Below are 23117 nucleotides of genomic sequence, written 5' to 3' on the forward strand. Positions count from 1 at the left end.
ATCGATCATGAGCTCTCTTACAAAAGTGTATGTATATAAATAGTTTTTTATTAGATACATCCCGTATATTCGATATAGCGAACCTATAATAGACGTCCTCAAGGCTATTAGCGATCAAACGAGTGCCTATTGCTTTTGAGGAGATAGCGCCCCATCGGCGGTGCGAACATCACCGATCAACAAACCTTATTCATCCAAATCCATATGCTATTCAGATCATCCATATTGAATTCAGCTGTGAACCAGCTGTACATGGAAAACATTTGGGTTACACATATTTACACCCCATAACTAAACTCCTGACCTTCATTACACGTGTAATTTTTATATTAAACCAATATCTTGACTAAATATTTTAGTACGTTTACGTATTTCGGAGACAGCTAAATATAGTAGCGTCTATAATAGGATACCTAGTAAGTACTCGCATATCAGAGTCGGATTGCCATACGACCGTTTCGCCCCACAAGCTTGGCTGGAAATTCAAAAGGCAGGAAATCCAAACGAACAACCGTTACCTTAGGCAATGCGTCAGGAAGGTCATTGTACCTAATAGACAGCGTACGTCTTCAAACGTTTCCCAACTAGAAAACTACTGCGAAAAACAGGCCCACATGTTTCGTTGCAATATCATTCAAAAATACTAATGTTCTTTATTGATTATTACGGTTATTATTATATATTGGCTATCCGAATATCGTACTAGTCGACCTGAAGTATTTTTGTCATTATATAAGCATCGTAAATGTATCTATGTTAGGATTGTAACCATAAACTATAAGAATAACTATAACATAAGAAAACATTATTTTTCATTTAAAAATAATGTTGTCGAAGAGTTCGCCTCTTTTCGAAAGATCTAACTCTTTTGTTTTCGTTCCCGTTTTGCGACATCCGCTAACGTTAACAAACCTAAAACATTGCCGCGCTTAAAAATTTCTCTCGAAAATGGCCTCACGTATAGATAAATACGTAGAAAAATGAGACAAGGTGATAACGACAGTGGTCGCTTACACGCGAGACGATATCTAATCATTCTCAACGGTACGCAATCTTGAAGCACAGCAAGCAAATAGTCCGTCGTAGGCGATTTGCCTATAAAATGAGGTATTCATTTCGCGTCCCCTACGTTACCCACCAACAGGTACTAGACGTACATAGCCAGGTCAGCCAGCACTGCCTGCGTCCATCAGGGGATCACACCAGAAGGCGTCGGCGGCTGGGATCTGACACCCCTACAACACACGGCATCGCTATAGTGGGGTTAGTAATCGTTGCAACTGTTGGGGGACCTGTGCGACAAGGATCGATGTTTACCGTGGCTATTAGGTGCTCTATTCTAGCGGCCACGCGAGGTGTAAGGGGCTGACGAACGATGAACGAGTAAGCAAAACATCGTCGCAAGTTAGCGAAAATCATGAACGGATCCCTTATCCGGGTCACTGGTGTTAGCGGACCATGTTTATCGGCCGTACGCTATAACCGAATTAAGATCGCTAAAGTTTATGCAGTCTCAGACCGAACTAGGGTGGCAAATCGACGTACCCTATCCGAAAAGATATATACGAATGGGTGACGGACTATGGGTTGAAGAAACGTTGCCGGTATTCATAGGCGAAGCAGAAGTAGCAATAACTGGGTAAGATGCAAAGGTAACTGGGTCAGGAAAGCGCGAGTCTACGAAAGTTGCTGAGCCAGTTGTTTTGCTCCGCCTGATCGATGCGTACAGGCTGTTTGACGACCTAGTTAGGAGCGTTTACAGGAGACGACGCTGTGCAAGGGATATTTGATGCTGAGCAAAATTATTGGCCTTCACTGCTTTTCAATGTTTTGACCTACAGGTAAACGTTATTAGTCCGGTGCCAGTAATGTTTTGTGCATCAAACCTGAATTTGGTAGTTGTTTTTGCGCTTTCAATTTGTCAAGAAGATCAGTCGTTAGTAGTTTTCTGCCACCAAAATGCACCCTTGTAATAACTAACCTCCTCTTTCCAAGTCAACATTTTCGAAACGGGGTGCATATTGTTGCCCCTTGAGTTTCTCACGAGTCATTATTCAATACGACACCCCAGTATTCGCAACGCTTTTCATAATGCTATAATCAATAATCTGATCATAAGTGAAACTACAAAGAACCCCTCACGTTTATCCTGGCCTTCCCCTTTCTCGTGTGTGCATCTATACATGATGAAATAATTTGCTGCTATCTTTTCAGAGCTTTTTTTTTTCTTCAACTCCCTCTTCAGCGGAACAAATCCCTTTAAAGTCATCTTTCATGAGAATGGTACATTTACATAAGCGAAAACTATTGTTTGTGCCATTAACTTTGCCTTTCTTCGACAGATCCCTGTTTCACTATATCTACGAACCCCTATCTTTATCATTTCGTCAAAATACTTGAAAACAATTACTCTGATACAGTCCCGCATCGTGATTCCGTTACTTCGTTTGGGAGAATAGAACCTGATGGAATACTATTCTAACATATACAATGTCCATGCGTAACAGTAGTTTTGCTATACTTATTAATAAATGTCGCTCACTTGCCTTCTAGCTCAGACGCTGCAGAGGCCGAACTATGGAAGGGGCTTTCGTTAGAAAACGACGAGAATTTCCATGTTTTTAAAATCGAACCGGCGACAGTAGCAGAATCTTATTTGCACAGAGCGCACTTCACACAGTGTAGGAAGTAAACGCTCGTATCATTTCACGTGTGGGATCCGGGCTCTGAACGGTAATGACATCTGCTGAATTTCAGAAGCCTCCGCTTTTCAAATACCGGCTTTTTACAGTTACCAGGCGACGGCGTTGATGCCTAACAATGTCGACTTTTCAAAGTAGCGACGTGCCGAAGGACGACCAGCTTCGTCGTGGAATGAGGTTCTGCACGTACCGTTTCCTAGTCTCGTGTGTTTTGTACGACTGCATAATGAAAATAATAATAATCATCCTGCATGATAATATAGAAGCAGTGATAAAGTGATGTTAGATACAATTCGGGGCATACAGTTACTGGTAGAATGAACGCGCCGTATCCTTGCGTAAATTGCACTCTTGTGAATGAATGACTAAGCAAAACTCAAACATGTAAAAAGGAGGACCTTAATGAATTACGCACTGGATAATTGAAATAAGTGATCAATCACCTGGAAGCCCACCGCGGACGCTAGTTTAACAAGTGTCGTTGCTATGGCATTAGATCTCTTTGTTTTAATGAGCTCTAGATTTTAAGCAGATCCACCGAGCCAGCCTATGTTACAGTTGGATCGTGCCAACAACTCTAAGGCGTCAGCAGTGTGGCCGGTATGGATGCGTTTCCCTGGTAACCATCAATCTCGTCCATAGCTGACCTAAATTGCAGTCTTAGAAAATGATTAACATGGCACATCGGCACTATGCCGTTCAATGGACGTACTGGACAAAAAACCCAGACAAGCCTATTAAGGCCCACCTGGAGTCATGCCCACAAAAACTTAGCTATTAAACGTAACCAAATAGCAATACGGTAAAACAACCTTGTACAATCTTCTAAAAATATGACGCGTAGATATTGATGAAATTGTGGCAATACGCGAGTTCGAGAGAAAAAAAACCGCAAGAAACCGGACTGTACATGATGGCATTGTACGGTTGGTGTTCAGCTAGGAGCCACGAACTGTTTTGTTCTTCCTAACGATCAATGTTATCCTAATAGTATTACTATTTCTGGAATTGCAATTACTAGAACGCTTGTATATTACTAAATTCGTTGAATGTACATTGTGCAAAGTACATTATATAAACATAGCACAGATATTCGTGCCTGAACGTTTAGCAAGTCCTGCCAACGATATATACATATATATATATATATATATAATTAGCAAGGCATCGCATAGTAAACTAGCCTGCTAATCAGCAACGTTCGACAATGGCTCCGCCTGATAGATCCGACCTGTACAGCTTCATCAATGGCTATGTCTACAAGGTGCTACTAGTGTACATAATAGATTCTCTAATGTTAGCTTGATGTCAACGTCATCGGCAATGACAATGTTTAAGTTGAACCACTCATTAGCGGTCTCATAGACTGAAGGCATAGTTTCGACATACGAATCGACGCCCTTCCAACGCCGTAATTGTTGAACTTCAGCGAAAGATATGTTTCATGCCGTGTTTATTATGGCCGAGCTTAAGTTCGAATATATGAAGAGCTGTCACGGCGAGCTGAATCCGGCTAGCTGTAGGCTAGCTCAGGACACATACCAGATCCCTGGCATAAAAAAACAGTCGTAATAGTCAAAATTACTCTAGATCTGTTGATAAGCGACCTCTTTGTGAAAATAGCCTTCTTAATGATGCATCTATTTGCTAAAATCCTTTTCTACAACATTCATTTACGCCCTCTGGAAGCTAAACACGACGAACGGTTAGAAACCGCAGGGTGAAATAGAAAACTATATGATGTGGTTATAATTCTGAACGTACTTGTTACGTATGATGAATCACGGTACAAAATAAGTTAAGGACACCGCTTAGTATCGATAACGTCAACACGGCATCGCGAATTCGAGCATATCCTTTAAGATTTTACCTATATCAAATATAAGCATTAAGCTAAACGGAATACACTTTTTCTTATTGGATCATTATACGGGATAGAACAAAAATTTCGCTGTTTTTTCTTGCAATTGTTAGCAACGACGCGAATGCTAATGGTACATTGTAGCTAAACAGTTGATCATCTGATCCATTGAGCTACAACATCTTTAGGCAAGGGCCCTTAAATAAGGCCAGAATGAACAATTCGTTTTAGTAGAAGCTAGCTTAAAACCAAACGGTCTGCTGGAAGAGGACCGAATAGGCGGATTTATACGTCACGCTTACCCAAGCTTATATTGCTTTTGGTTACTGCTCGATACACATAATGTCAACCTCCAACGTGTGCAAACCATGCCATTTGAAACGAATCGCAAGGAAGCTAAGATACGGTAAAACAATCCCGCATAGTTGCTATAAGATAACCCTATAACTGTCGTTAAATTCTTGTATTGTTTTTACCTTACTTTTTTATTTAAGGAACGAGTCACAGAAGGCATTGGTCTTAAACCGTTTCACTAGTCTAATTTACGAAGGCAAGAAAAATCTACGCAGAACTATAGCTACTTGCCACTTCATAGCCACCTTCACAATCGTCGTACCTCGTCGGAATTAGCCGGTGGCAAGACAAACCGGGCTGCAGCACCACAAAACATTGTTACCATTTCATCTATTTCCCACCGTCGCACGGACCCCTTCTATACGGATGAGGTGCCGTCTAGAGGCTTTTTTTTTGCATTTGTTTTACTATCTTCCATAGAACATAAATGTCTTCTTCTTCTAAGTTAAAATACTTAGCGATGACTGCATTTACTGAAAATAGCCCGTAAAAACCTTCAGAAGTTTTTGGAGATAGGAGTTTGTTTTAAATAATGGAACACTCTACAGCTTATACGATTCCTATGACTATGTACCGCAATCACGAATTGTATATTTTTCTATATTGGCACTGCTGTCAAGTAGTTGTATTAGGTTGTTTGATACAAAAGCAGAAATTCACATTATGCTGCGACGTTTATTTCGGAAGGCTAACAGCACGGGATATAAAAATTAAACTGAATCTTCTTTTAAGTGATTGGCCTTCTTCGTGGACAGTTTTCGACTTTGTCCGCAAGGTCTATTGCCGGATTTCTGGACCAGAACATGTGAGAACGGGCGAACTTGAATAAATTGATTTTTTATTTAGGTTTTTTCGGAAGAAAACTGGAGAAGACTGCAGAAAATAGAATAAACATGTAACATCCGAACGCCGCCTGCCTTCATAATTTTGCTCCTACACCTAATAACGAAGGTCACAAAAAACCGCCCCATTTGTCTCCAATCTATCTTTATTTACCTGTGTCAAAATGATATTTTAAACAGCCGTTTCAAACTTCACAGGCGCTATCTGAAGGAGTTTGATATCAGTATGTCCATTGATAAATAAAGAAACGTTAACTACATCTCTGAAGGCAAATCCACACAAAAGATTACCGATAGAAATCTGGCTACGGTTAGGCTAACGCATATTCCGCAGGCCAAAAGAGTCATGGCGACTAACTTTTAAACGTAATATTTTTCGGAACCCTCTGTGTCGTTTTATCACACAAAATAGGACCACTGTCAACAAAACATTACAAGTAGGCCAAAGAAAACTGTTTTTACTATCTTTTGGGATAAACATTTAGTCACCTAAAACATATGCTTACGCACACTCTCTCCATCTAAATAACTAGTAATATCCGATTCGTTGGAGCCCCACTAGTACATATCAGAATTCAATTGAAAAATCTTGATTACTTTTTGCAGTCAAAATGGTTACATCAGTATTGCTTTGGTTAAGCGACTTTATAACTTCTCTACCGTTACCCGAAGGGACCAGTCGAACTTTTTTTTTAATGTTGGTGCTAAAATATTTACATGATATTTACAAGATGTACCCGCTTTGCGGACCTACGTTTCCGCATTACCAGGCGCCATAGCGTCCTTGAAGGACGTAGGCTTGATCGTGATGGTGACAATGATGGCGTCGCCGTTAGCGATGCTGTCACTGCTGGTTGCCAGTTTTGTTGTACATCATCGGACCAATTAGTTATGGCGACAAAATCATCATCGGTGTCTTAGTATAAGTATGCCAGGAGCCGGCAGATGCTCCTGGCTGATCCCCAATTTCTCTTCGTCGCCATGACGCATTCTATACTCATGCAGACGACTGCTGAGTGCTACATGTATGCTCTCACATACCTTGGACGATCCCCTTAAACCTCCCAGCCTTCCGGCCCCTCTAGGATTTCCTTTCTTTCACCATAGGGTCTCTGTGGCTTTCCGCCGCAACGTAGAGAACCTAAAGCCAGACCCAGCACGCAGACGGATAACGCTTACTGCAGTGATTAACACTGGGAGAAGACGCAGTACATGAGACCTGGAATCGTAGCCAGACGGCGAGAGGGAAAATCGGCTGCGTTCGTCGTATCATGTGCTATTGTAAAGGCAACGGTAGCCACTGTCAGTGATATCATTCCTGCTGCCTCCTTTACGCTGTGTATCTAGCCCCCGCCTTTTATCATCTCGACACCAGCATCATCCTTGAAGTCATGGCCTTCGCCGTCTAGCCTCTGGAAATAACTCTGATGGACGAGCTCTTGTTTAAGCTCCGCCGCGCAACTGTCTTCGACTCTTTGATGGCCGCCGCAAACGTGCTATGATGAATGAGCGGTTGGTCGCTTGGCTTCGTCGGACCTTAGGCTTTCGCAAGTTGAAATCACGGCAACGCGGGAAAGCGCCGGAGTGTTTTCACCTCGTGGTATAGATCGATTGAGAGGACTTGTGAGCCTTACCGTTCGATGCGCTTATTTATGCCATGATCCTTCTACGGCAATTGGTCTGTCATCGTCACCTCGTTTGCTGGCTATCTTTAGCTACTCTTGCTGCTTCCTTCAATGTCTGCCCGTCGACAGCTCCTACTGCCGAAACTACTGTTTTGTCTTTTGGTGGACTGCGACTACCAAAATTCACAGCACCAACAAGAGAGTGCCCAGAGAGGAAAAAATAGATATATAGCGGGAAAACGAAAGCGTCCATAAAGGCCAAGAAGAAAACAAGCATAGAACGCTGCCGGACAGAAGGAAAAAATTGGTACAGAAACACGTAACAAATAAGAAGTAGAAGATAAGTAAGAAGTAGCGAAGGACACGTATGGCATAGGCAGATAAATGCGACCTTACAATGAGAATAGCGAAAAAGGCAAGGCCAGCGTTGCTTCAGTTCTCACTAACAAAGCGTTTAAGCTTCAAAGTACTTTCCGATGACCCCTGCTGGAGGTACAAGGTGAACCTCTGGCTTCAGGTGATAGGCAGTGATACATATTTTCCGAATACAGTTGACTAAGTCACATTGCGTTTGGAGCGATATAACACCTTATTCAATAAAGGGCCTTGAAGACAATCAGACGATGTACACTTGAGGTCGCAAAGGAGCCTATAACTATAGAGAGCAAATTACCATAGATGGTATAGTTGGTTTTATCTCTAAATGCCCGCCGCAGTTATCCGCTTCACGCAGTGTCTAGATCTGTTTCAATGTACCTAGATTTACATGATACCTAAATATGCCTACTCACTTTTTAAAATAAAAAAAAAAACATCAGCGATTTACATAACAATCGGCATCAAAAAATACCTTGACCACAAGGGTTGTTTCATTTGTTATTCTATCATATATGATGTAAACAGATTATTGTACGGTCGAAAAATTCTCACATTTGCGAGGTTTCACAGTTCCGTGCACTATTGGCCATCGATGTACAGATTTGATTTTACACTCAACCATCGCGCGCGACTCTTGCAACACAAATACATTGTACCATATGCGCTCATTAAGAAATGGCAAGATGGGGTATGTCCCTCTTCTATCCTGGTAAGACCGGTCCTAAAGTAATTTTTCTGATTCGTGTTACTTCCAATTCGTTTTTATTAGGTATTCGTCATTCGTTATTGTTTGCAATAGCATTTGGTGGGGGGGGGACTCGATGAAGCTAATGTTATGTACGGGTGAGTTTACCCCTTACAACGTGAATGTTCCAGGAAGCTATCTCGACAAACTTGCGAGGTAAGAATGACCAAGAGGCTGATTGGGACTTTGCTCTCTTAGGTAATATTTTCCCTTTGTCCGAAAATCCGATGCACTCTTCCATCGTCATCATACCCAGATTACGAGGCCGGCGGCCGTCTCCGTAGATATCTTGAAGGTTCAAGAAGCTCATTGGTCATTCGTACTGTCCTCCAACGCAGCGCCCTCCGCTGCAAGAGAGATCTTTGTTCATTAAGACAAGGATATATATAAGTGGAACACATGGGATTCACACACTAAAAACAAATCATTGAGTTACCTGTGTGCACTGAATTTTAGAACCAATATGGATTAATATTGTTTATTTAAATTATTTTACTTTTGACTATTAACTTTTTGGCTGATAAAGCTAGGGGTCGCTAGATCGAATTTCGTCAACCACCTACATTATACGATTAAATAAAAAAAAAAAAACATACGCGTGTGGCATTATGAAAATCATATTAACTATAGAAATAAGTGAGGAAAATAATGGACCTTTGACCAGCTAGCAGTTGTATAACAACTATTAAAAACAGGCTTATCTGTAAGATGCCATTGAAGTAGAAAATCATGTAACTGGAAATACCTATACACCATGCCGTATTACTCCGTGCCACTTCATATATGTCTTCAGGGGTTATAAAGCTGTGCGTCAAACTATACAACTTGTCCGTATTAGAGTGATATCCACTATATATGGTCTTGTAAATTAATCGAAAAAGGGCTCAAGGTCACACTTAATACTATGATAGTGCTGTTGAGCAGGTTCAAGGGCAGACGTCTGCTTATTATTTTGTATCGACAAGTTTTTCTTTTTATCTCAAAGGTTTCCCCCAAATGTTTACCGAATTAGTACACCATTATATTATTACTGCTAGCAGGTTAGTCACAATTCGTCATATTGCATTGATGCTTTCACGATGAATTTTTGTTCCAGGCAGGTTCGTCTGCTTCCTGTCGTCACCGGCAAGATTTTACTGCGATGTGGAAAGGCTTTCTGAGTTCTCCAGCCAATACAGCTCCGATGCTCATAGTTACCCCCTCGTTGTTTCCCCTCCTTCCCAGCCCATTTCCGCTGTCCCCTCCTCCACCACGTTGCAACACCCGTCAGACGCCTTTGGCCAATACATTACCTCTATGGCCCAGCAACAACCTGAAACAGTGCCAGTCGTATCGAAGAAGGAGGTAGTCGTAGGGACGGCTCAAACAATTGCAATAGAAGTAACAGCACATTTTTCACGTGTTGGGCCGGCAAGCCTTCTCTAGTCACCGGATTCAACCGCCACTATCCAGTCCCCTAACTTCAGTTTCACCCTGCCACGGGGGACCATTTAGTAATAAAGTAGATATAGGCACCAGGAACGTCATACGAACAAACAGCGACGAACGCATGAGCGGTTATAGGAACCAGATGTCTAAGGTTTAAGGCTAGCCGACGTAGAGGGATTGGAAACGAGAGATGCATGAGCGTCATGATAGGGGAAAAGGAAGTGGATTTTGAGGGGGTATCAAGGGGGTTGTTTCGATTGTCCAGTTTTGCCTTCTTATAATACTATCCAAAATCGCCTCAGACACATAAACATCTGCGGCACAGTGACATGATGCACAATGGTAGTGTCGAACCAACCATATTACGAAACCGCAAATCTGTACGCTGACGGAGCACTACAATTCAGCGAACGTTTACTGGCTACTGTCGGAAACTAGCTAAACGGCTGTAGATTTACTAGAGGATCAGCGATAGCGAAAAGCAGATTAACGCGTCGCAGGGCGTAGCTCACATAATTCAGGCATGATTAGTCAGTCAGTAGATTGTATGAGGGACTGGACGACGGGACTTTTGGAAAACCGGCGACACGCTGGTTTCAAGATTGAGACGCTTCGAGGAAATAAAGGCAAAACGAAAGAAATGAAGACAGAAAAAAAGACACGTTTTTGTTTCGGCACTTGGGCATCGGGCCGTCGACGACACAGTTGCCCTCTTTTCCCATGGCTATTGTGGCCCTGCTGCCTTGCAGCTTCTTCTGTACATTGTCTACTCTTGTTTTTTCTTTTTGCTTTCTGTTTCCCACGCTCCGCTTAGAAGACGACTACATCTGGAACTGTAGAGGCTTCTGCCTGTTTTCCGCTGCTACTGCGTCCAAAACAGTCAGCAACGAGAAATTGGCGGAGTCAGTTTTACTTTCTGGCCAGCGCTCATTCGCCTCAACTACTGCTATTATTTTACTGCTACATCACTGTTTGTTGTTTAGGCATTATCGTTTTTTGGCCATCCGAGGAAATCTTCCTTGCAGCGTTCCTCTGTATTACACTAAAACGACAACAGGAACGAGACTTCAGGACAATGGAGGTCGACTTGGACGTCCCGCCTTGCCTCGCTGCCAGCTGCTGGATTTAACCGCTGATTGTCCCACTCTTTGTCTGTCTCACTTGCTTGCCATCTTCTTATTCTCTGCTTGGTTATGGCTAATATCACTAAAGGGACTGCCGCCTCTAGCTACTGCCAGCAAACGGATGGACGTAGCGAGTTATTGCTTAATGGCTGCAAGCTACTATTACTATAGCACGACGCTGGAGACGGCAAAAATTATTATGGTCCTACCACTACTGGGTTTTTTGAGTTCGGCCTCGCAGTTTGAGATGTAGTAGGCATCCCGATGTCCTGCAGGTTGACTAGGGTGATTCTACTGTGATTCTTCATAGAGTCACGTTATCGATCTAATAGTTTCGTGGTTGAATATTTTTACTTTGTTAGGTGAAAGATAATGAGGTTGAGTTTCTGATGGTTAGTTGATGCTGTTTACAGAAAAAGGTGTACTCATATATGGCGTACCTGCTGAAGTCTGTATTGCGAAAATATGTGGGGAAAATTTCAGGCCTTCCTTTAAGTTGTCGCATTTTTGTTTATGGGTGTATCAATGTCATTCAGTTGCTTTTACTTAGTAGTACGTGTCAATAAGCCATATATTATTCATAATTAAAATAAGTATTGCTACTTGAGAATCCGCTCAAAGTCGCACAAATACGCTCTGTCTAGCGGATAGAGCGATATAAGCTCAGAACATTTTGCAGAGCACCTTACTTAACTAGTGCAGTCTAAAGCCATGTTTGTCCCTGGTTTTTCTTAAGCTTACGAGAGGTATTCCTAGAACGATTTACTTTTGCTGTCCAATGCCACGTACTTGGACAATCGAACACAGCAGACATTTTCCAACATATTCGTGACTAAACCAATGGAGAGCTTTACTCACAAAGGGTTTTTTGTCGAGCAATCGTTACCATCGGCGATTGGCAGTATCGGTTGATCGTAAGCCCAATTCAAGCAAATCTCACTCGGAACCATTGCCTGCACACGCACAACGAAGGCAATATGACGCACGCGCAGGGAGACATGCACAGACGCGTGCAGATGCAGACAAGACCTCGATTTAGAACGAACAAAGGTTTCTGCCAGTAGAAAGAAGAATAGCTTGAGTGAAAAAATAACGTAAAATAAAAAAACGAGCACTTGTCAGTAGAAAGGAAAAGCAGAGTAAATCGTTATATTTTTATTCTTGTCGTTGTTCAATGCGATAAAATGTCGGAACATGGAAACAACGGCCGACACAACTATTCCCGTAAGTAAATAGCTTTAGCAGCAACGGCAGCAGCCGTTGGAACGATGGCAGGACAAGGATACTGAGAACTGTACCGGGCGGTAACGTTGAACTGGAGGAGCAGAGAGTCCACGGCCTCATTTCATTGTAATAAAATCAACACATACACTAAAGGTTTTCATGTTGTCTTAGAGTTCCTTCTACTTAGTCGAATAGAAATAGAGAGCACGAGCAAAGGCTGTTACAAAATAGGAAGGAAGGCTGCAGGAATCGAACGATAGAGTCTGTATTTGCCAATTGTCATCTATGTATGCCATACGTACTTAGGCACGAAACGATTTGGAGCCTTTATGTTATCTAAATGTAGAAGCTGCGGGTTAATCTTAAATATTTGAGCTGATGTTGTTTACTGTTTCGAAGATATTGGCTGTAACAGTAAACAGTCGGTATATTTACGCAGTTGCATAGTATGCTATCGACTATTTGCATTCTGTGGAACTTCAATAGCTTAGCTAGCAATGCCAGAGCCTGTTGCTTGGAACATTCCCTTATTGTTTTATCCAACGGCTTTTACAATATGCTTTAATACTGTTGTTACAGTGATTGCACGGGTATGCATTGCACGATAGGTGTGGCATAAAAGATTGCCTTATGTGTGTGTAGTCGCGCGATAAAGCGATAAAATCATCAAGTTCAATTTTCTACGATAGAAACGAACCGAGGTAACCTGGGAATATAATAGTGATTACAAAACACTAATAGTTCCGAACTGTGTTAGTACTGCGCAAAAAGACCATATTATTCGATAAATTTGGTGCATAGTCCTGCCTATATGCAACAATCATAGAATTTAGTAAATGAAAGCATCCAGCAGCAGGAGCAAACGATCCGTGCCGGCTTTTTTGCGCCTTTCCCTTCAAAAACGAATTTTTCGCTTCTCGTCTTGTGCCTTGTACGCATGCACAAACACGCTGACGGACATATCCAGGCATGAAGCGTCCTCTGAAGGACCAACAGGGATGGCTTTTCCTGCCTAAGTCACCTAGCTAGTTAGCATTTATCTCGATTCCAATTTAGCTGATATTATCAACGGCTGGAACATAGACATGGAGGCATGCCCCAGGACATAGACCTGGTTTCCTAGGAATCTTCGTGCGGGGCTTTGCTGCTAAAAGGCAACAGCACAAAGGTAACTGAGACAGTGGGGTAAAAGTAGACGAAACTCTCAAAAAAGTGGTGCCATGTTAACACCGGCCAAGGCCACCATCGCCTCTGCCAACAGAACTGTTTCAATGGCAACGAAGAGACTGCTTGGGAGTCCGATGAAGATCGTTTTTCTACCGGCTCGAATAGTTTGGCTAACACATCACGGGCCATTAGTTCGCTGAGCGATCGCAGCTGGCCTGGGAAAGTCTGCCAATAGCGTCGTTATATGACCAGTAGGAATTTTGATGTGTAGGACCTAGTGGCGCCTTGCGTGACACGTGATGAATACCCGTAACAAACATATCGGCGCACGTACAGACACAGTCCATAAACGTATACGAAAAACATTAGCGTTGACGAGAACGATAACAATTTTAGCAGTGGCGACGATTAAGTTGACGAGAACAATCCGCCTGCGCAATTATTTTCTCCCAGCAGGCGGAATATAGTAAAAATCTCTACGAGTTGCCACTGGATTGCGCCGCTAATAGAAACAGTAGAGATTTAGCAGGTAGTGTGTTACTCATGGGGTTGATAAGCGGTTTAGGACGTCTGTTTTACGTAATTCGAGTGGTCGGGTGCTAAAAATTGCTATTATAAAAGCAATGAATACGAAGCCAAAATAAGAAAGTAGCCAGTCTGAAATACTCCTCGGACCTGCTTGCTTCGTGCTGCCGCTTTTCGAACTGATGAAGGGTTTCCTGTGTGACTCATGTGAAACGATGCAATTAGCAGGAGCAACTATCTATGTGTAACCTGCAGGGAGGATGCTTTCGTCTGGCGAGGCCAACTCGCTGAGTGCTAGAATGATTCAAGAAAGTCACAGTACACAAAGTGGTAGCGAACTCGACTATTATTCCCCTGTCTCCGCAACTTGACTCTTTCGTTACCAGGCCAACAGCTACCGGCCACGAGCCACCAACCGCAAGTGTTTCCCCTCTAATCGTTCGTCTCTTGAGCGATATCGTCATTAATCAGGCCAAAGTTGTTGCTCTTCTTCTCTTCGCCTTCCTGATGAAGTTATTAGACCTAGGGGGAATAAACATCCCTCGCCAACCCAGGCCAACGTCGCGTCTAGTTGTGGGTGTCTAAGAGCCTGGTTTCCGACCTGCCCGCTGAGTTCTACTGAATTCAGCAATGTCCTGTCGACCTGAGCGGTTAGCCAATGGCTCGCTTCCTTCACTCACTTGGCACTTCTCAGCTTGTTGAGGCTGAGGCTCCCGCATCGAAAGCTGGCACCTGCGAGTTGCCGAACAGCCAGCCCTTTCCTGAGGCATCTTTTATCCTTACGCATATCGACAGGGGTGTGCTGTCTGCTACATAGTGTAGTACCTGCAGTAGGCGATTAGCAGAACTAGCAACAGCATGAGTTATTGGAAGGAATACATTGGCTAACCGAACACAGACCGCACCTCCCCAACCCCTGCTAAATTATCCGACGAGCCCCGCCGCAACAATAGCAGACCTTTTGGGTGGACTCAGCCGAATGTCTTCAGTGTCGGTGGACCTATGTACTGAACTGTTCCCAAGTTAGTGCTAGTGCCTAGGGTTCGCGTTGCTCGCAGCGTTCGAGACAAGAACTGTAATCTATCTGCTGAGAATATATTTGTTGAAATCTGAAAATGTCTGTTGAGAGAACTCGCTTTGTCTATGCCTTCTACCGGCGATATTTGTTAGGAGGAAAATTTCATCTTAAGCATAACTTAGCATAATGCGCAAGTTCGTGGACTTCTGTGAAGTGTTGTTACAACAACGACTACTACTAGCTTATCTAACTGCCGTGCGAGAGAACTCACGCAATTACTTTATTGTGACGTTCTTCAGAACGATTGAGAACTAGGTATTCGATAACTACTTCATTGCTCCAAATATGACGACTGTCGTAAAAACGTTCTCCAAATATTCTTAGCTAAGCACATATATCATGAAAGTAACCTTATATAAGGTAATCTGGATATCTTTATTTGGTTATGTCACAGAGAAGTGCTAATTATTCAACTAATCCTTCGAATAGCATATATAGCACACGGATAACGATTTGTTATCCGATCTAATTTTACCCTGATTTATTTTGGCTTTTTTCAAATATTCGCGCGCTTTATGTGCAAACCTACTCACAGGTATAATGTTGTATTAATTGCCGAATGGCACTCGCATTAAATATATGCACACCTGTGACGCGCTATGTCCGTTCAAAGAGTTTCGTACCTAGATCACCCGTAGCATTTGATGCTGATTTGTGTCTATGAACGACTGTATCCGAAGTCTCAACTCTCACGCAAGTAAGATTAACTTACGCTAGACAATGATATATATCTATCTATCAGTATAGTATTAGCGGAATGGATGCTGTATAAATGGATTGAGCCATAAGCGACAATGAAAGGCCAAGATAATTGAATGCTAGGTCAAGAAAAACACGCCAATAACGGAGTGCAGGCGCAGCAAACTTGCTGTTTTTGTGGCCGTCGTTTAGATTTACGTCGGGAGTGTGGGTCGACTAAAAATTATACCAATAGGCTCGATTTTATCAAAGCTGTTATTATTTATTTATTGAACTGTAGTACTGTTAGATGACATTATGAGACAAGCTAATAACGCCATGGCAAAAAGCGTGGCCATCGACCGTAACGTAATAAACAAAATATGTCGGTGATTTTCAATCCGTCAGTGTTTTCTATTCAACTATTCCAACACGTCGTCATTCGTATAAGGGATTTAGTATAGTGACCTTAATCGAAAATAAAATAGATGACTGGGTTACGTATTCGGTGTTGCGCCTGAAGGTAAAAGCAACGATATCGATCGTTACCAGGTCAGCCAAAGATAAAAAAAAAACCCGCTAAATTTGCTACACGTATTTTCTGTCCTGATTTTGTATAAAGATACGCCATCGCTTCACTGTTACCGACCTTCAATGTCTTGAAAAACAATAACATGCACGACTCTACTGAATTTAGTGCACTTTAGTGGCCTCATAGTCATTGCAGTGCACAAAAAGATCCCCGTAGCTCCGCCACCCCTACCTAACCATCTGCTCAGTCAAATATCGTGAGAGTCGAAAATACCTACCAGCTTAGCGCGTACTGCGATAAGATAACCCTACTTAAGCGATTTGGGTTATGAGATATTTTGCACACAAATTATTAGACTTGTTTGCAGGCACCACCCTAATGGACGTATGTCTCTAGGAAAAGGTGCTATGTTGAGCCTGTCATCGTTTGGCGACATCTATTCAGTCGCATGTGTACACACACAGGTCAGTGTTGAGCAGCCGCTCTATGAAAAATCTTTCCTTAGTTTTCTTTTCATTGATTACTGATGATATACCTGCCCTCAGAGATATTTGTATGAAGCACCACATAGATAACGCCAAAAGATTCTTACTATATAAGGCCCACTCAGCACCGCTTATTAAAACCCTGTAGCATCTACCTATCATTCTAATAGTCCGATGCCATAGATGCGTGGTATCGTCCTTGGCCCATACAGTTATGGGCATAGTTAAGTGGACCAGCCGTATAGTAAATGTGTGTCTATACCGGTACGCTTCTTGTCGTGCGGAGCTCCACTTACTGTTACCAGTCGCCATCGACTGTCTGATGCTTTTCGTTTGCGATGCACACCTACCCCATCTAGACACCCTCGTCTATCCTCGTGGCCGCAGCAGTTGAAGCAGGAGTAATATTAGTAATGCGATAAGTCGGTCCGGGCCTTGTCGCAGCTAACTCGTAGACAAAATGGAGACAGGATCATTTGCCTGCTGATTCTCATAAATCAGCTGCGAGACAGTGATTCGTCTCCTGCGCTACGTGTGCTCGTAAGTACAGCCTTGTAATTAGGTGATTGATAGCAGCGCGCAGATTGGAGAACCCTTGCGAGCGCTGTGTTATCCACATCGCATACAGGTCATTCTGTAGCTTCGCACAGTGCAGACCAATGACTATGAGACTGAGTCAGTGCCCCGTGGGCTATAAGGCCATGGACTGCGCCGGTTCTGAAGCGCTGACTAATACCGACGCTCACGCGAAACCCACATGGGGGACTTGGCAAATAGCGATTGGCAGCAGGAAGTAACGATCAATGGAACCACGGCCTTCGCAAGCGAAACTGCATGCATAGATCTCCGCAGAATAGAAAAAGGAAATTCTCGAAAAAGGGCGCGTTTCATTTCGGAGTAATCTAGATGAGGCAAACGTACTCGAAAGGTCACAAACCGACTGGTATAACCCAGTTAGAAAACGACACATGGATTAAGCATGTATCGTTCCGCCTTCGAAGGTTACCGTTTGTAAAGGGAAAATGGGGTTTGAAACGAGACATCTACTAGAACTGCGAAAACTCAAAACATAAGTGGGAGTACCTAATAGATGGCCAACGTCGAAATCACTCAGCCTAACCTTTTACAGGCCAAGTAAGAGACCGTTTTCTTCTGTATACGATACAAGATAAAAATCTAGCCAGCTCCCTTTCGATACTTTTTTTAAACATTTTGTATCTGCCGATGAAAGACTTGAAGTTTACTCATTTGAGTAGTTACCTTAGTTAGAACCAGTAGACATGGTTGTTTTTTCAGTCAGTTCTAGATGACTCTAAGGCCGACGACAAACAATAGCAAATTCCCAGTTCTACATAAACTAAACAAGTTCAAAGCCGCTACGACGAAATGTTTTCGGTGAAAATCAATGCGCGTAAAGTTACGCGTGTGATGACAGCAGTATCTGCATTTAGATGCCCAAAGTGAAAACATCTTTATCTGGAATAACCACGATCTATCCATTAAAAACGGACGATCTCTGGTGGTCTCCACTGATGCCGAACGCTCTATAACCAGAAGAATGAATTTTTTATTTGTTTGACCCAGCGGTCGAAAGTGATCGTTTTCACATGGCTTCGGTTGCTAGCGAACAAGTGTTTCCCTATTCGGCTGTAGACAGGAAGATCAAAAAGTTAACCGCAAGGAATTTTGGTCTTTTAACGAAAAGATTGCAGAGTTCTAAACGTGGACAGCAAACCCAGCGTAAGAGTAGGTGAAAGACGTAAGCTGTCAGCATTCTATTCCTGAACTTACGTTATATCTTGAGCGGTTGAACCTTATCGTTCGTCGAAATTTCGTCGATAACCATAACCATTGTGAGGAGCTGAAGGGAAAACTGACTCATGTGTAACCCAACAAGAAACCAACGAAACTGAACATCGTTGTTAGAATATTAGAGCTTAATGAAAGCCGTAAGTGTTTCTAACATAGAAGGACGCCTAAATCTTTCAGCTTTGAAGTCCAATACTATTGCTGAACACTATTTTAGAACATTTTCTATGGTTGCGGAGAACAGAGTTATCCCAGCTTCAGCTTAAAAAGAAATCAAATATAATCGGCTACAATTGTTACACAAAACACAAAGTAACAAATTTTTCATTTATCAGATGCGAGTATATTATTATAGAAGATCATTATTAGGTAACCTTAGTTTGTGGTAACGACCTTTAAAAACCTAACATCCACTGCAAAAAAAAAAACCCAAAAATACGGGGTTGCGTTCCAATCAAATATGACTAATTTTTTTATCACCATAGGGTCGTGTGACGTCCCGAATGCCTTGTCATCCTATCATAATCGCCTAAGTCGCTTCGGGAAAAAGCATAGATCAACACATTTGATTTCAGAGTTATTTTTTCTTTCTTTATACCGCTCTTATCTGTTTGTAGTTTTACTACGTAACTGAACTAAAACGATACACCGTCATCTATGGAGATAGCTAAAGTACGTATACAGCGTAAGAGTAGTTGAAAAACCAGACATGCAGGCGGGAAAACGCTTTCCACATATGTACTATAGGCCCAAACAAATGATTGTCGTACTTCACTATCCTCAACTGTGCTATCGCTAGCCCCCCATGCATCCTCAGCGAACACGCATCATTAGGAAATATGTACATGGCCACTGATCTATGACACTTCCCGTAACCAAGGTGCACTTACTCACTGCCTATGGTTGTCCCTGCAGACAACACTAGAAAGCCTCAGCATGTCCAATGTGCAGCGATTTGAAGAAGATGACTTTGGTCTTGTAGCAGTTCACTACAGGAAGGCCTTTTTCAAGCAGCGGTTCAGAAGGATGAGCCTTGCACTAGCTTCCAACATTACGGCGGCTATTGAGAGGTAATTTCGTTTTTCTCTTATTCACGGTTAGTAGCAGCATCAACAGCAGCTGAAACGGCCGCTGTAGTACTGGAGGTAGTTGCGGTGTTGATAGCAACGGTGTGGTCCTTTCACCAGCAAGAAGCGTTTGTACGCCTTTATGCGCACTCGGTAAGCGTTCATGGCCAACAGGGGCATACTAGTAAAGGGGGAACGAGAGGGGCTTTCTGTACGATGGCTCTTCTTTCGTCCGGGGCAATTTGATGGCTCTTGGTTCACGCCTTGGCCTTTAGCACCTTACTTTTCAAGAACGCGGGAAAGAAATGGGGCGATAGAGAGCCCTTAGGGTGTATGAGCCAAACGGACGCTTTTCACTGATTCCTGACAGCGTTTCCCGTTACCGTTGCAGCAACTGCTGGCGCCAGAAGTAGTAGTTCTTCAATGGTCTTGACGGCTGATCGTCGCTATTTAAGCTGCTTTAGGAGTTAAAATAGTTTCAAGACACGGCGACGGCCACCGAAAAGAGCGTGTGCCTTACTTGAATCTCAGTCCCAACAGTTTCAGCCAGCCTTTCGCCTTACAGGCGAACGAAGCAGCCATTCGAATATTCACACCATCTGCGCCGCGCGCAGTTGGTGAAGCGGTTGAGTGTTGGTGGCGGTAAGAGAAGACGCAAAGAAGCTCTTACGGCTACCCCCCAAACTCTTTTCACACTCGCCGACCGCCACCGCAGCCCCTTCGGGTAACTACAGAGTTAGCCAGAAAAAAAAAATCCTCAAGGCGTTGCTAGCGAGAAAGGAAGCGCTCTCGCGAAAAGCATAGAGGCAGTAGATACGGATAGTGGATAGTAAGCACCCAGAAGTTCTGCAGGGTCTAACTACGACGTACAGGCGCGCTGGGAGATAGAGACGTCGCCCTGAAAGCTTGCACCGGCCAACGAAAACTGGGACCAGGGGTTAAATTGTCTCCTGGTGATCTACGCGAGCCGAAGCCGGTCGCGAATGCAGGGAAAGAGGAGTAAGTTGAGATAGAAGGCGAAACCGGTGGCAATGGCTTCAAAATTTCTCTGTGATCGCTACAACACTCGGTCTATTTAACCATTTGAAGCGGGGAGTAACTGTAGGGGTTGCACCAGCACAGGTAAGAAGGTCAGACGATCACAGCCCCAGAGGATCAGATCAAAAAGGAAGTACGGAACGGAACGGCACGGCACGGCACGGCACGGAGGAGCAGTGCGCAGCCTATGAGGGAATAGATACAGTAAAAAAGGTAAAACCATTGTTGCCTATCATATTTAATAGAAATAAACAGATGCGTTTTATGATTAATGTATATTAATGTTGTGTCGTCACATATATAGGTACGTTAGTCTAAGCCATACATCGGAAACGGCTGCAATGACAATTCAATAGTTATAACATATTCGAAGAGACCAGATAAAGTTAATTATAACACACGTCATTGCTATTCCCATTACGTACTGTGCAAAAGCTCCTAAAATCCACTCTTAGAACAGCGTAGGGTGGCACGCTTACTGTTTTGCATGAATTGAAGTAAAGTGCATGTAAACCATAGGGCTAGCGAAAAAAGTCACATATTACATCAGACCGCAGATCCTTATGCATGTGTACATATATGCAGCTGAGCTGGTATCAGCGTAGTCCTTTTCCCCACAATCAAGGTCGCAACTAATTAGACCGTAATAGTAACACCTAGTGTTTTCGGCTCACTTCATTCAGCGTGCATGTAGTAAACCGGGCGCATGAACATACCCAACCGTCTAGAACAAAACTCTCGTCCGTAATTACCATTTTCATTACTAAAAGCCTGTGTCGGTATACCACGCATATATACCACACACCTTTCACGTACGGTGCGCAGGATGCAGAAAAATGAGAATCGTTACCAAGCATCAAGGTGCTACAACGCAATGTATGGAGCTGAGGAGATATATCTAAGCGGGGTTGGCAATTCTGTCAACTATGGACTTTCTTTAGTGGCTACCTTCGTATATAAGCGGCCAGTAGCCCACTTGTCAGGCTTTTCCACCAAACGCTATGGACATAAGTATTAGTACTGATAGGGCAGTGTTACTATATCACATGGAGTGCATTGGAGCATCACGCGTCTTTCATTGATTCTGCTTCACTGGAGAGATGTGCTCTAAAGTTTTGCCAGAACCGACAAAGTAACGACAACAAAGCCATACGCTACTTTACGTCAGATGCAAGTCCGGATAACGCCTCACGCTGAACACTTTAACGGTATCACCGTGGCTTCGGAAAAAGCACCTTAGCTATTAGGACGAATACTACTATCGCCATATTTACCAGTATGCGACTGACTTGAGCTGAAAGTGGTAAGAGTGGCTGTCGGTATACGCTTAAACTTCTATCTGGATCTATCCGAGTTGTAGCTGTATACGATAGGCGATGAGTGGTTGGAAGGAGAGTTAGCTATAGTGAGCAATCCTTAGCCAAAGCCAAAATGAATAATAATTGAAAAATGTTATTATCTATGTCGATATGAGAGCGTCAATGGTTATCAAAAAAATGGCATAGCTATTTTAAATATATAATTAGATACTATTGATTTTTGTTCGAGGATGAGGAGGGACTAATCGGAGTATATCTGTCGTCATTAACAAGCGTTTAATTATTTGACGCCTTGTTTACCATTATTCCTGCCACACCTATAATGAGAAACGTTAGATTATATTACTCGTAACTGGCTATAGAAATGACAGGTTTTTTTTTTAACTTGGACTGGATAGCAAGTTAGCTCAGCAAGTTTTTTCGTGAGATCTCTGCTCAAACATTAGTGACGGGTTAGTGATTTCGTAGACTAAAATATTCTCGGTAATTTGGCCGTCTCGATGTTTCATTCGAAGCCTTCAAGGGAAGCTGTCCGAAAGACAGCGTATCGTTATCAAGATGAGCTGCGCCAATACATGGCATTTAGACGTAGACATAACGACGTCTGTATAATATAAACGTTACTCTCTTTCAAAAATAGTAGGTTAACGATCTTGGCAATTAAATTGGGTTTCAAAATGGGCCCCACACGTCGAGACCTGATCTTGCCTTCGACTACTACATAATGGGTCGAAACACGAGGTTATCTATCGTATGGTGTATGCGTATTTCACTATTAGTTCAACTACGGTATTCTACTTGTCAAAGAAAAAAAATCGACATATTTGTATTGTAAAGTATTGCCACAACATTGCCTATTCGGATCCTTTGATTATAATTATCGGTAACAATATACTCGTTAAAAGTGAAGACTTGTACCATACATTTTCATAACATAAAAAAAACGCCATTATTTTTTTGTCTGCGAATCAAGAGAATAGGATCTATAATATGGTGTATTGTTATTATAGTTATGCTTAGGTCCTGCTTCTGTGGTCGGACGCCAATCATTTTGGCCGGGTGCTTTGAAACACAGAGTCGTAAGCGTAGCTAAGTTAACGACGACGTCTTGCACACCAGATACATGTACTTCCGGC

Source organism: Varroa jacobsoni, unplaced genomic scaffold, assembly GCF_002532875.2.
Source record: "Varroa jacobsoni isolate VJ856 unplaced genomic scaffold, vjacob_1.0 scaffold_348, whole genome shotgun sequence".
Taxonomy (NCBI): Eukaryota; Metazoa; Arthropoda; class Arachnida; order Mesostigmata; family Varroidae; genus Varroa; species Varroa jacobsoni.